Source organism: Cryptomeria japonica, chromosome 11, assembly GCF_030272615.1.
Source record: "Cryptomeria japonica chromosome 11, Sugi_1.0, whole genome shotgun sequence".
NCBI classification, from domain to species: Eukaryota; Viridiplantae; Streptophyta; class Pinopsida; order Cupressales; family Cupressaceae; genus Cryptomeria; species Cryptomeria japonica.
Window position 1 is genome coordinate 306,089,191 of NC_081415.1, and position 16,294 is coordinate 306,105,484.

Consider the following 16,294-nt stretch of genomic DNA (forward strand, 5'->3'; position numbering starts at 1 on the left):
AGCACATTATTAATTCTTTAATTATCAAAAATCACATGGCAAATCAACTACTCAACATTAATTAAATATTGATTTAATTAATTAAATCATTTCCAAGAATATCATTTTGATCAATTATCCCATTTTAATTTATTAAATATCCTTGCATATTTAATTAAATTAATAAATTTTCCATTCAATCATGCAAAAAGGATTAATTTATTACAAAAGATGAATTAATTTATTACAAAGAGTTGAATTGAAACAAAACAAAAATAAAAAAAAGAATTGAATTAAGAGAGAAATCAAACTTGAGATATTATTTCTTTTTCTAAATTTAGAACTTGAAATCAGAAAAGCAATTTAATTGAATTATGGAATTATTCTCTAAAATTGGAACTCAAAGCTTTTCAGAAAAAGAAGTTCAGTTGCACTGAAAAGACCTTTTTCTTGAATGAGTCAAATATGTGCATGGAATTATCTATTTTTATCAGATGTGCATGGAATTAATTTATTATTATTTTCCAATGCAACTTGGACTTCTAATTTGAATGCATTTCAATTAAACTATAATTGGAATCTATCTCAAGGTTAACTCAACCTGATTTCGCAATTATTTTCAATTAATCCTAAATTGAGCTTTTTGTGATTCTCTATAAATTCAGTCTTTAGCTCTCATTCCAATTCACCCTAGATATTTTTGAGAACACGCTTGGAGATTATTATCACGCTAATTTCGCTTTGGAGTCATTGAAATCATTGTGCTTTTTTTAGATTACTTGCATCCATTTTACATTCATTATTGCTTACATCCATTATTGCTTGAATTGATTATTATTACTTGAATTATTCATCTATCTTGCATCCATATAGCTTAATATCATATAGATTAAATCCTTCATCTTGGTGTAGTCTAGTCACTGGTATTGCTTATAAAAATCTGAGAGCAATCTTATACTCGCATCTTTTAGAAGGCAATTAGTCGCTTTGCTATGGTTTATTTCTTATTGATTATTGATTACTAACCATGCATATAATGACTTAATTGAAGTGTTGTGCTTGCAGCTACAGGTTCACTTTTTCACACACACACATAGAATACATTAGGTCTAAAAAGATTTAACATTTTTCTTGATGTTTTCTTAGATATTATATATACATGTTACATTCACCATGTTTATGAATTCAACCTTTAGTTACTTATATCACTATAAAATGCATTTGTTGATACTGGTTGTCACTATCCTTTGCATACAAAACACCAAATTTGTAAGTGATGTAGATACTCCTTGGGTGTTGCTACTAGTGCGTATGTTCCTTGTGCATCTTGCATTTGAATTCACTTCTCATGGATCAAGATTATTATTGCTTCTCCTTTTGAATGAAATCTATACTTTATGATACTTGATACATCATTGTCATGATATGGATATCATAATTGGTTCTCTTTGTTGTTGCTCCCCTTGCAAACCTCACATGTTGTTGTCATTCATATGATGATACTAGTCACCTATTGACTATTGAGTGCATCTAAATCTATGTTGTATATGTTGTCATTGAATGGCAGCCTATTCTGTCATTATGTAGGATCATGGGTTGATGTACTTGCTACTTAATAGCTGATTAATGCACCCTGTGTATTGACATGTATGTTGAGCTCAACCCCTTCGAAAGCCCATTTAAACCCACATACATGATTAACATGAACTAAAAACCTATATCTTCCCATGAAACAAACACGTTAGATAAAAACATGGTTCTTGTAACTATCTCATGACACCTTTTCTGTACTGATCTAATCTTTTGCACTAAAACTGATATATGCTAGTTGTATACATATGTTTTGATATTCTTATGTAGATAGGATATGTATTCTGATGAATTTGAGTGTGACAATATTGTTATCCTCATTGCTCTAACACCATTTTTTCTAATCTCTTGTAGGTACTGATGAACTAGGAGCAGAAAGAGCTGAAGATAGATGAATGGCTGAAGATCAACCACTCCTACAAGCTTGGGCTCGTCATTCCAAGCAATGATGGGTCACTCTATTTCCATTCTCATTCCTTCATTTGTTTATATTGCTTAGTTGTATAAGTGTATGAGAATGTATTTCTATAGCTTAGTTGGCTATTCCCACGACTTGTGTGGGACACTTTGCACATTCTTGTAAATAAAAGAGCCATTTCTATACAGTCTTTTGTTGGTGTTTCTTGACAGTATTTGCATGATGAAATATACTTCAATTCTGAAATCATAATGTGCATAAATAAAGAACTTGTAAAATAATTTGTGTGTACCTTTCTCCATTTGCAATGTATAAGGCCTAATTAGGCCACCAAATTTTGACTGTAGTAAAATTTAGGTAACATTAATATTTTTATTTGCTTTTATGTTTTAGTTCAAGTTTAATATTATGTCATTTTTGCATTATAAAATTTATGGTATTTAATAAATTATTCATGTCATGACTATACTACCAATTAATGGAAACCAATAAATAAAAATGACAACATACTACCAATGGACAGAAATGGGTGAATAAAAATGACTAAATATACTACCAATTGATGACCATTAATTATTAGAATGACTAAATAAATGACCGGATAACAACAATCAATAGCTAAATTAATGATTAAATATATGACTAAATTAGTTACTAAATATATGACTAAATTAGTGTCTATCATGACTAAATAAATGACTAGATAACAATAATCAATGTCTAAATTAGTGATTAAATAAATGACTAAATTAGTGATTAAATATATGACTAAACTAGTGACTATCATGACTAAATAAATGACTAGATAACAACAATTAATGACTAAATTAATGACTAAATTAGTGACTAAATCAATGACTAAATCAATGACTAAATCGATGACCAAATCGATGACCAAATTGATCAATCAAAACAACCAATGGTCATGTGACCAAATTGATTTATGACCGACAATAAACTACCAGTGGTCACGTGATCAAATTTAGTCATTTATCTATAATTTTTGCTAGTTGTTTTAATCATATATTTTTGTTTTTGTACTAGTGAGGAGACACCAATATGATACTGGCTCCTGATCCGGTGGAGGAACAACTACCGTCAAAATCTAATGTCCAAACATCATTTGGACCACCAACATTGATAGTATCAAAATTGAGAGTTTGTTCTTGTGGAGTTGAGGATCCCACAGATTCAACAATAATACTTTCACAGTCACTTGAACTTTCATCAAGTGAAACGACATCCTCAATTTTAGGAACAAATTCAAACTCATCATCAGCATATAAGAAATAGTTACCCATACCCGATGACTCAAAAAGAATCTGAGCCCGCTGATCATCAGATTTCACAACAGTGTATTGTGATTCCTTTTCTAGATACAACTTGTTGATTTCCCCCTTGACAGGAATACATGCTTAAGTCATATCCACATTTAACTCTCCTCCCACATCTCTACAAAAATTTCTTCCCAATAGTATGTCATAGGAAGCCGGTACATCGGCTACCAATACTGTCATTTTGATCTTCTTGTCTGGAAATGCGGCAAAAGAAAATTGTGCATCCTTAATCTGACCTATTAAGGGGACTTGCTTATTATCCATGGAAAAAAATCTACCAAACGTCATAGTCAAGGTTAAACCAAGAGTGTTGGGAACTTTCGGTGGCATAAAATTGTTAGATGCTCCAGAATCAATTACACAATTACTTAGCTTGTGACCATTAATCAACAAGGAGATATAAAATGGTTCTATCTTCTCTACAGGAGAAGGAGAACTCACTAAGTTATTTTGGTATGTATTAGACTTGGGAGGATTACTTGAGGAAATATATTTTTCTTTTACAAATTTGACCAAACAGTCAAATTGATCTAGAATAGATCTCAAATATTCTCAAATATTCTACCTTAGACATTTGTACTTTAGTTTTCCTATCATGATCTATAATATCAAATGATTGAAAAGAATTCGTCAAAGATTGACTAAGGTTCTCATTTTGAGAACTTGAAACACTAGGTGCACTGGTCTTTGATGCAGGTGCAGAAGAATTGACAGGTGCAGAAAAATTTGCAGCAGTCGAAGGAGCACTTACACTTTTATCCTTTGCGTTGTCTTACGAAATGAAGTTGTCTTTTGGAGGATTTGGTAAAGGAGTTCCATTCTTAGCAATAGTAATTGGAAAGCATTGAGAATCCCTGACTTGTGTAGAATCATCACTCTTCACATTGGCAGGCGGTTGTGCTGCTTGTGCTTGTGAATGGGTGAAGACCGCAAAGACATCTCCATCATGCACATCTGGCACATCATTTTCTTCATACTACATATATCTAATGTTAGATTCTCCAGCCAATTCTTCATCATCTCCTTCAAGAAAATTGGCATCTTCATCACCAAATGGAGGAAGATCATTATGTTCAGCCTCATAATAGCCTGTAGCTGAATTTTAAGGCATTGCTTCCAATGCAAGTCTCTCTGGAGCAGGAGGTAACTTGTTCTGATTACACGCAACATAATTAGAAGTTTTATTTGGATAAGTCCTTGGAAAATCATGATAAAAAGTATTTCCTTGTGAGTAAATTTGCTTCTTGAGTGCTACAACTCATTTGCTAGCTTTTGAATCATAGGGTCAGCAGAATTTGTTAAAGAAAATGACAAATCAATAATTTGATTATTCCTAACCTTGTTAGGATCCTTTCTTATCTTACCAACAATGATAATATCATCTTCAACTGATATGGCCATCTGTTGTGCAATAGCCAAATCTGCAGGATTATCCCTATGCAAGAGAAAACTCACTTTTGGTAATTGAGCATTAATAAAGAAACATTTCAAATTTCTGGTAGTGGGTTGTGAAGCAGCTGGAAAGCGATTGTGTAACTTATTGAACTTTGCCACGAATTCTTGCATGGGTTCTTGTGGTTCTTTTTTTATTTGAGTCAATTGCACTAAAAGCGCATGATCATCTTCAGCAAACTTGAATCTTGCCTCAAATAGTGTTCTGAGGCTTGCCCAATTTGTAATACAATTATTCAGAAGATGATAGAACCAATCAGAAGCTACACCTTGCAAAGTTTCAATGAACAATCTCACAGAAATGTCTTCATGTTCAACACCAAGAACACCACATGCAATATAAAAAGCAACGATGTGCTCATCAGGATGTTGAGCACCATCTCCCAAAAACTTAGGCAAAATATTTCTTGTGCCTTTTGGAAGTTCATGTAAAGGTGTCGTTAGGCTCAAAGGACCAAAAATGGTACCCCAATGACTCGCAACAACCATCCTTAACAAATTATATGGTGGTATTATGAAACAATTTTCAAGTGGAACAATTGAAACTTGCAAACTTGATGCCTCACTTGGTATGAGAGACTGTTGTGCAATAGGAGGAAAACTTCATGTTCACTGCAAAGGAGTTCGCATCCGTGGAGGTGTCACAAAAGGAAAATTATGTTGCTGCAAAAACTCAAAAGTAGGAAAAACAATTCCTGTTGCTCGTTGTCCACGAGTATAACTTCGATCAGCCAGATTAGAACTTTGAGAAAATAAGCAATATGGATATTACAATGAAAAGCGCAGTGCAACCCAAAAAGGAAATACTAGTTGCACGTCGCTCCCCAGTAGAGTCGCCAAAAAATTGTTGGATGAATATTTTGTCACTAGCATACCAATGACAAAATATATAATTCACACACAACTATGTCGAGAAATTAATCTCTCCTCTCAACAAGGGGAGGTTCCCTTTGAAATTTCTTCTCTAATTAAAAAGAAACTAAAATCTGTGGGTAAGTTTCGGGTATATAACTCTCTTTTTTCAGAGTTTATGTATTTTTCATCCACTTGTTACAATTCCCTATCACTTATGATATTTAAAGAAATGAACAAACTACTCCAACAAAATACACTAAAACTTACAATCAAGAAGCACAAAGTCTTGCTTGAATGTAATTCTAACTAAGCCAATGATTACAAATGATAAGAAATTTAACTTGGAACTGAAAGTCTTCAAGTATAAATTCCCAATTCCTCAAACTACAAGTAATAGAAGCAATACAAAGCCTACTAGTAATCATTTAATATCAGAAAATTTCCCAAATATGTAAAACAACACAAAGTCTATTTCCACAATTAGAAAGCTCTTTCATAAACATTCACAATTTTCACCAAAATATTCAAGAACATGAGAAATTATTATGAGAATTAAACATAACAATAATTCCAATCACAATCACAATCTTCTATTCAACACAAAGTTTTGAAATAAGTTGATTGCTAGCTTTATTTCCTTGAATCAAATTTTACATCAAAAAGCACAAAGTCTTAGTTGGCACAAAATTTTGGCAGAGTTTTGCTAAGCATATAAAAGATAAATATTTATAAATGAGGGTCCCCCTTATATAGAAAAAGAGTGGAGAAAAATGTGGGCACAATTGACTAATTCAACTACACAGTCCCACTTGACTACAACTTATGCATTAAAAAAATGTGCAGCTACGAGAAAACTTGCAGTGACTAAGAATGCAACTACATGAAAAGAAAGTGTCAAAAAGGGGACACTTTATTCATCTTTCTCCTTCTCATTGGATTTCTTGGAATTCCTTGAACTTGACCAAAATAGCTTCCATCTCGGCTTTGTCCGGCATTGTAGTAGAATTGGTGGTGACGTGAACACGGGAAACCGCATCTTCAGCCTTCATGTATTTCTTTTTTCCATCTTTCAACATTCATGCAAGAACTTCAAAACTGACTTGTATTTCTAGCAATTTATCAAATGCATTCAATGTGAAATCTTGTTTTTTACAGTGATCTATTAGAGAAATAAATTCTTGTATGATGGCGTCACTAGTCACAAGATTTTGATTATCATCATTCAAATAACAAGGAATTTCAACTACCCTTGCTGAAATAAGATCAATTTCATCATCACCTTCCTTCTTCTCCCGATCCAATTCCATAATCATTGACCTTATTATTTCTTTCTTATGATACAATAATGACAAAATCTAGATGTATTTCTCTCTTGTTGGAATTACTTTATTTTCCACAAGGACGTCAATTCTGAAATCCTTCATTTTATCCCAAAGAGTTACATTTTTTTCAATATCTTCTACCACTTGAGATAAGGAAGTTTTGACACCTTGCATTTGACTTTGAATAACTTCAAAGTCAATCAACAACTTAATTGTTGAATCTAGAAGATGGGAGCCTTCTGATTTAAAGCGAGCAATCCACTCATCCACTACTCAGCCCTTGATGCCCACATGTTCCACCTTCTTGAGAGCCTCAATATCCATTGAAGAAACAATTGGCTCGATTTCCTAGGAAGATTGTGTGACTTTGAGAAGCACACTGGTCAATTGCTCACATTTATGCTTTAAATCTTTATTTTCATCTCTTTCTTGATCAAATCTTCGCATAAGAGAATTGAAAGCAATTTGAGAGTCTAACTTAACACTCTCATGTGTCTCCACTCCAAGTTTTATAGTTTGCATAGTATAATCTCCAGGTTGAATATTATCTTTATTCTTGTTTGAAGATGGTACCATAACCTTAGCATACTTCCTTTTGGTAGTAGGATCCACTAACACCCGAGAGACAGTCTTTGGCTTTTTAGTAATTTTGGATTTAGGAGGAGCCAACTGTTCAAAATCAAATTCATTTGGTGAAATTACCTATTTCTTTATTTTGGGTGCTACTATATCCATACATGGTAGTAATTCAATGTTATTGGATGGAGTTGTGGCCTCCTTCTGAATATTAACCTGTATCTGATGAACATTCTGACTTGAAGTTGCAATAGTTGTAGGTGAAATCATTGGTAACAAGGCTATGGTGACCAATGGTGTTTCTATTGATGGAGCAATAGTATTCATTATTGATGGCTCCTTGGAAAAAACTATGGATGGAAATGTGGATGGTGCACTAGTGGCAACAACATTACTCACACTAAGTGGAACTTTAGCTATGATTGTTGTGGAAGGTAAGGCCACCATCTGTAGCTCTACAAATGCTTACTCCATAGATTCAGTAAAATCCAAAATTGAAGACTCAATAAAGGATGAGAACTAATACATTTGGACTAGATTTCCGACTGAGGTTTCCGACGGAGAAGGTATATTGTGGCCAAATTTGATTTTTTTTTGAAAAAATGCCCGCATTCGTCGTAATTCTGACGACAATTTCCCATTTGGTTTCAACGAAGAAGGCATTAGCAATGAGAATTTTCTTTTTTTCAAAAAAGTGCTCGAGTTCGTTGTAATTCCGATGACAATTGTAATAACCCAACAAATTTGACCTTTCTTTTTTTTTTTATTTAATTTAATCATTGTGTTTGATTCAATCTCATACTCTGGGCATCCATCCATTTGGATTAGGCATTCATCCATCTGGGATGAGCATCTAACCATATGGGCTAGGCATCTGTCCATATGAGACATAAGATTTCATCTATCCAATATGGGATAGGCATCTACCCATACGGGGTAGGCATCTATCCAATCGGGATAGGAGATGCTCTGGCCAAAGACTTAGACTCATCGGGACCATTCGAGTCCTGAGCCACTCACTAAGTACTACACTCTTCTAACAGAAGTGCACCGAGGTTGTCGTCCTTAGGAGTAATTAAATAACATAATTCAAGCTTGAATTCTGCCTTGGAATTTGGCTTAAAGCCTCGAGAAGCCAAACAAATCCATACGAGATTCCTTCCAAGCATGCATTGAATTTACTTTTTCTATTTTATTATACTTATCTTTCAAATTAGGATTCTTACTCAATCCTTCCTTACCAGGCCTAGACCCCACCCACGAACGCCTGAGTACAAGGGACAACTCCGTCCCAAGACTGCCTACATACCTGCTTTGGCATAGGATCAAGGCATAAAGTATGTAGTTCTATTTTCTACTCTATGGTTTGATGTAAACTGATTAGTGGGTACGCAACCCTTTCTAGGGTCAATGTCCTAGACAGTTTCTCTGCGGTTGCTACCCATGGTGGTAGCACTTAAACAAAGGCTCAAGATGGCCTATTGTTTGTGGCCTAAACCAACTACATCCTAACACCTATCATAAGCGTCACCCTTGACCAAATTGTCAATCACCAATATATCTACAAGATTAAATCAATTTCATAAAAGAATTTTTACTTAATCAACCCTAAAGGGGGTTTACTATGGTTTAACTCAACAAATGTAAAAATAATTTAAGGATTATCTTGTTAGATTATCGATCCAAGAGGGATTACCCGCCCCTTGGATTTTAACTTTCAAGTGTCCCTTATTACTCCCCGACAATTTATAGGGATGATGTCACAGACGTCGTCAATGTAGCTTTATTAGGCGTTAAGTGCAGTAGTTCAACACAACGTCATTACCCATAAGCATGACACAGAGGCACTGTATATACCGAACGCTACTAGGTTTTGGTTTCCATCTTCCTTTATTTAGTTTTCTAACTAAGAGCTATGAAAACATCATACAAAACAATTACTAATTGAATGTGTATAATTAGACATTGCAAAGCTCAATTAATTGAATTAACTACTTGATGAATTACATGGAATAAAAACCATAACTAAAATTATTTATTATTCAAAACTTGAAATATAACTTGCATAATAATGACAATTAGGAAACTTGCATAATAATAATTAAACGTGTAACTTGCATGAAGATGAAGAAAATGTAACTTTGTCATTAATAAATGCAAATAAAGTATAAGTAATTCGCATGAAATATGCAAGGTTGAGAAATGTGTTGATTTATACCATGAGAAAAATCACTTGTAGCAACTCGCTTAGACATTTGGTTCGAATTATATTAATATGAATTAATTGCTACATGCCAACTAAGTGCCCCAATGGGTCTTAAATAGATTGAATTATTCTAATTATAACATTTGATATAATATAACTTACAATTATAAAATTTACTATAGATAAATTAATTATGAATTTACTACACAATAATCCCCAATATCTACAAATTTTTCTAAGTTAAATTTAATAACTTAAAGTTTATACTAAGGAAAAAAAATTAACAATTTCTAAATTGCAACTTATACATTTATATTTATAAAAATAAAACCTAAAAAAAAATATTAAAAAAGAAAAGATAGGCGAATTTTTTGTTTAAGGGATAGTGGGGAGTGGGGCCCACAGGTCCCATCACCACTGCGGGTCTACGGAAGCAGGCCCACAATGATGAGGGGACCCTGTGGTCCCCTCCACTACCTTGCGGCCACTGCCATGACAATGACCGTAGGGGAAGTGGAGGGTACCACTTCCCCGACGGTTACAATAACTGCCTCCCCCATGCACGCCGCCCAATATTTTTTGAAACAATTTTTGAGAACATGTCGTTTGCCATAATATAATCACTTTGCAACATTAATATATTTTAACATTTGAAATAAATTTACTATATATATATGGTTTACATTCCCAATTATTTAATGATATATATAAACAAAAAGAGTATTTATTTATGAAAATAAGAACATGAATAAAATAGATAATCAAGTTATCGCAGAGGTAGGTAATTGCTTTAGATTGATTTTAGAGTAAACAGGAGACTAATATTTACAGAGAGAGAGAGAGTTGATTCCAGTATTCACAGGGAGAGAGTTTATTTCCAGTATTCATGGGGAGAGAGTTTATTTCCAGCATTCACAGAGAGAGAGAGAGAGATTTTATTCAACTAATATTCACAAAGAGATTTTATTCAACAATATTCACAGAGAGATTTTATTCAACTAATATTCAGAGAGATTCAACTAATATTCACAAAGAGATTTTATTCAACAATATTCACAGAGAGATTTTATTCAACAATATTCACAAAGAGATTTTATTCAACTAATATTCACAGAGATTCAACTAATATTTCCAGAGAGATTTATTTTAAAGAATGAGATTCAGATTTCCATTTGAAGAACCAAAGAAATGAATTAGATGGAAGAAATAAAGATTAAGATTCAAATCACACAGGGAAGAGTTTTAATCTCAGAAAAAGAGATTTAAAAATAAAGGAAATATGATTTTTTCACAAATCTAAAATCTTTGGAAAAACAAAAAAACAAGATTATGTGCATATTTTCTAGGAGAAATAAAATAAATAATAAAGCTATCCTTTACATGCATTATGTGAAAGTATTTTATCAATATTTATTCCTAAATAAGAAGGAAAGATTTACAATAAGGGAGAATCTAGAAACTATCTTTGGATAATACCAATTCTCATATTTGAATGTGAAATAATAAGAAGAGAACCTGGCTTATCGAAGCTTGATGTTGAATCCTCTAGCTATCCTTTTGATCCTCCTTTGCAACTTGAGAGAAATCTTTCAAACAACAACTTAAAAATCCTGCAACGAAAAATGAGGCTACCAAAGAAGATCCTACTACTAAAACTTGGGAAATTTTCTTCAAAACATAATCAACTCCCTTCTTTGAAACTTGCATACAATTTTATAAGAAAAATCCCTCCATTCCACTATCTAGAAAATTTAATTTAAAAGGAGATTCTTTTCCAATATTGAACTCATGCAAATTGATTAAACTTAGTGGGGGAGTTACATGCAAGGTGGTGGAGATTCCTCTAGAAGCTTCTTATTCTTCCTACAACATGTGCCATAATTGAGAGTGGAAAATAAATAAATAAAAATAATGCCTTTTGAATTATATTCTCCAAGTGTGTGTGTGTGTGTTCATTTTATTCTTTTATAACATTTATTCAATCATTTTAAGTAGTTTAACCAAAAACATAATAGAATTGCATTTAAATCAAAAAGTGATAAAGGAGGGTTGTGACAATAATGGCCATTACTTAAAAAAGAAGAAGAGGGGAATTCATTTGTGCATTGCAATCTCGTGTAGGCGTCTGTGGCGACTTCAACCCCCAAGAACATCAAACCCACGTCGAAGGCATTTGTGGCATTGCTTGCAATCCTGCACAAGAGGTAGATTCAAATTGCCCTAGTTTTTAATTTCATGTTGCAAAAAATATACATGTGGTGGTTAATTGCCCTAGTTTAATCTCGTAAAACCATAGAACTGTGATTGAGGAGTGAGCGCTCAATTTTGTAGTAGCAATCCCTTCCTCCCGTATACACATGTGTTGATTGTTCACATGAGATCACATCTCTTTACGGCGTCGTATCAAAAAATTCATGAGCCTTGTCCATGTTTCCACATTTTGCATTCATGTCAAGAAGGGCATTTGCAAGTACAACACCTAACAAAATTCCTCTATCCATTATGCTTTGATGGATGTCCATACCCTATTCCAAAGCTCCCATTTTTGCACAAGCAGGGAGGATGTTGGCAAAGGTTGTGGAATTTGGCTTTAAGCCTTCCAATTTCATTTGCTTGAAAGTGTCTAAAGCCTTTTCGACAAATCAATTTTGTGCATATCCAGCAATTATTGCAGTCCACGAGACAACATTTCTTTCAGGCATTCTATCAAATAGTTCGCGTGCCTTGTCTATGCTTCCACATTTTGCATACATGTCTACCAGGGCAGTTGCAACTACAACATCTGACAAAATTCCTCTATCCTTTATGCTTCGATGAATGTCCATACCCTGTTCCAAATCTCCCATTTTGGCACAGGCAGGGAGGATAGTAGAAATGGTCATGGAATTTGGCTTTACACCTGTTGATTGCATTTGCTTGAAAGTTTCTAAAGCCTTCTCAACAAATCCATTTTGTGCATATCCGACAATAATTGCAGTCCAGGAAACCACATTTCTTTGAGGCAATCTGTCAAATAGTTCCCGTGCCTTGTCTGTGCTTCCACATTTTGCATACATGCTAACATAGTAGTTGCAACTACATCTGACAAAATTCCTCTATCTTTTATGCTTTTATGGATGTCCATACCCTATTCCAAAGCTCCCATTTTGGCACAGGCTGGGAGTACGCTAGCAAACATAACTAAAGAAATGCAATGATCAGCTCCAAAGACATCAAACCACTACTAACAAAACCGAGAGTCTAAAATATGATAGGGAATAGTGTGAGCTATCCTGAAATAAAATATTTTATTTTCAATTTCAACTAAACATAATTACTCAGCCATTTAATGTTATTAAAAAGTGTTTAATTTATGAAAGAGATAAATGGTTGGCCACAAGTACATGAGTTACTAAATACACACAAATAAGTGAATTTGATATTCAAAACTATCTACAATGATTTCAATTCTTGTCCATTAGTCATTTATGTTTGCAATAAGCATCTTTCTTAGTTTTTCTTAATCTTTATTCATAGTTATGTGCATATTTCACATTCTATAATTAGGATATCAATTGCTATGGTTGAACACTAGCATGATGTTTGTGTTGTGGTATAGATGCATGGAAACATAATTATGGGATTGTTATATTATAGAGATCATAAATCTAGATATCACATATTAGTTCTAGCTCTTCTTGGATTGAGTCTAAAGTTGACATATAGTCATAAAGCCATTATTAGTAGATCTATCCATTTCTAGTAGAAACAATTGAGAAAGTCATTTTGATATTGAGAGTTTCTTATCTGTTTACCTATTGATCATTATTAAGCCATAATATTTAGGTCTATTTATCTCTCTTGAAAAACCTCTATAAGTGTCCTAGATTGTCCCTACTACTCACTCTTCAATGAAATAGTGGAGTTCTAAAGATTTATTGCACAAGATGGTGTTGAAAGTATCAACAAGGCTAGCATGGAAGGCATGTTCAAGCTTCCACTTGTACAACTTACAACAAATGATTTGTTGATAGAAGAAATTCTTGAAATAGGGATACAATCGAAAGACAAGTAAGTACATACAAACCTCCTCAGTTGAAAGTAAAATCTGTGTATAAAAAGAGTACATTGAATCCAAATCCATAAACACAATAGAGATACCGATGGAGACTTAATTGGATGTAGCATGTTGTACCAAAGTTGTTAGAGTATGCTAAGATAGTACATAATGTTTCCTAAAGCCACATTAGTATTTTACCCAGATCATTATCTACCAAAACTAACTATAGTAATCCTTTTGAGGATTCATTTCATGGTGCTAGATCTTCATTTAGTTCCACTTCTTGTTGGAGAAAAGAATAGTTATTTCTTGAGGTAGATGAATATCCCATCAACGAAGGACAAGACCCTTTCTAGAATATAACAAATTCTACTCCAACAAAAGATCATGGAGGTTTCACTAGAGATATTGAATAAGAGATAGACTTCTACTGCAACATTAAAAGTATTGGCATGTTCTTCATTTATTGATGTAAACTCTTTGTGATGCCACCACAACCAACAAAGGTGTAAAAAGTTGTTTGCAATGCATGGATTTTTAGGATTGTCCTTTGAGAAAACAAAATTAAAGTATGGAAGCAGGATCTACTAGCTCCTGAGGGAATCTTGATGAAAAATAATTGTAAAATATTTGGGCGAGCTTATATGCAAAAACTCATGCTTCCTAATGGGTTTATGTACAGAAATAAGCATGAATTAAGTGGTAAAGGGGCTTCTAGAAACAAGAGGGACAGAGAGGCAGTGCAAGTGAAAACTTCTGGTGTTGTGTCTGCTCCATCTCAGAATGGGAATGGTGAAGGTGTTGTAAGAGGAGCTGAGAAGGTTGTTGGAAGAAGTGGGGGTGTTTACATTCCCCCTTTTAAGCTGGCTCAAATGATGAAAGATGTGGAAGACAAGAGTAGTGTGGAATACCAGCAGATGACATGGGATGCCCTTCAAAAGAGTATCAATGGGTTAGTAAACAAGGTAAATGCATCTAACATCAAGAACATCATTCCATAGTTGTTTGCAGAGAATCTCATCCATGGGAGGGGCCTATTTTGTAGGTCTTGTATGAAATCCCAAATGGCATCCCCTGGATTTACAGATGTTTTTGCTGCGTTGGTTGTTGTGGTAAATACAAAATTTCCTAAAGTTGGCAATCTGCTTTTGCAAAGAATTATTTTGCATCTTAAGAGGGAATAAAAATGCAATGACAAACACATGTTGATAGCAGTAGCCAAATTCATAGCTCATTTAGTGAATCAATAAGTTGCACATGAGATCATTGCCTTGGAACTTCTCACCCTTTTACTAGAGAACCCCATAGATGACAGTATAAAGGTTGTTGTTGGGTTCGTGAAAGAATGTGGTTCTTTGTTGCAAGACCTTTCACCCAAAGGTCTCTATGGGATTTTTGAAATATTTAGAGGTATTCTCCATGAGGGGGAAATTGACAAATGAGTACAATTTTTAATTGAAGGCCTTTTTGCAATTTGAAAAACTAAGTTTGAAGGTCATCCAGTTGTGCATCCAGATCAATTAACACATGAAGTTTTCCTAGAAGATGAACTTGATCAAGAAGCTAGTTTGGATGTTTTCAAGCCAGATCTTGATTTCTTAGAGCATGAGGCAACCTATGAAAAACTGAAGAAAGATATCCTTGGAGATGCTTCTTCAGATGAAGCAGAAGGGGAGAATGATTCAGGTGATGATGATGATGATGATGATGATGATGATGATGATGATGATGATGATGATGATGATGATGAGGAAGGTGAGGAAGCACTAAGAATATAGGATGAGATAGAGACAAACTTGGTCAATTTAAGACGTACAATTTATTTGACAATCATGTCAAGTGTTGATTTTGAGGAAGCTGGTCATAAGCTACTAAAGATCAAGCTTGAACCTAGTCAAGAGAGAACATACCTTCATTATTATGGTCTTCTTGGGAAAATATTTTGTATGATCAATAAAATTTATGAGGAATTTTTTGATAAGTGTTTTGTACAACAATATTCTATGATACATAGACTGGAAACAAATAAACTACGTAATGTTGCAAAGTTTTTTGCCCACTTACTTGGCATAGATGCTCTTCCATGGCATTTTCTTTCTTATATATGTCTAACAGAGGAAGATACTGCTTCCTCTTCCCGTATTTTTATAAAGATTCTCTTGTAGGAGCTGGCAAATCAGCTTGGTATATTGTTGCTTAATGAAAGGTTGAACGATCCAACAATGCAGGAGTCTTTTGATTCAATTTCTCCAAAGGACAATCCCAAAAATTCACAGTTTGCTATCAATTTCTTTACTTCTATTGGTCTTGGTGGTATCACTGAGAGTTTACATGAGTATTTAAAGAATATGCCACAGCTTGTAATGCAGCAACAAAAGTCTATTCTTGAGTCAGATGAATCTACCTCTAATGACAATTCTTCTAGTTCATCAGGTTTGTCAGATTCTAATACATCAGACTCAGATTCTGAGAGTGAAACTGACAGTGAGAGCAGTAAGGAGTCACCAAGAAAGAAAAATA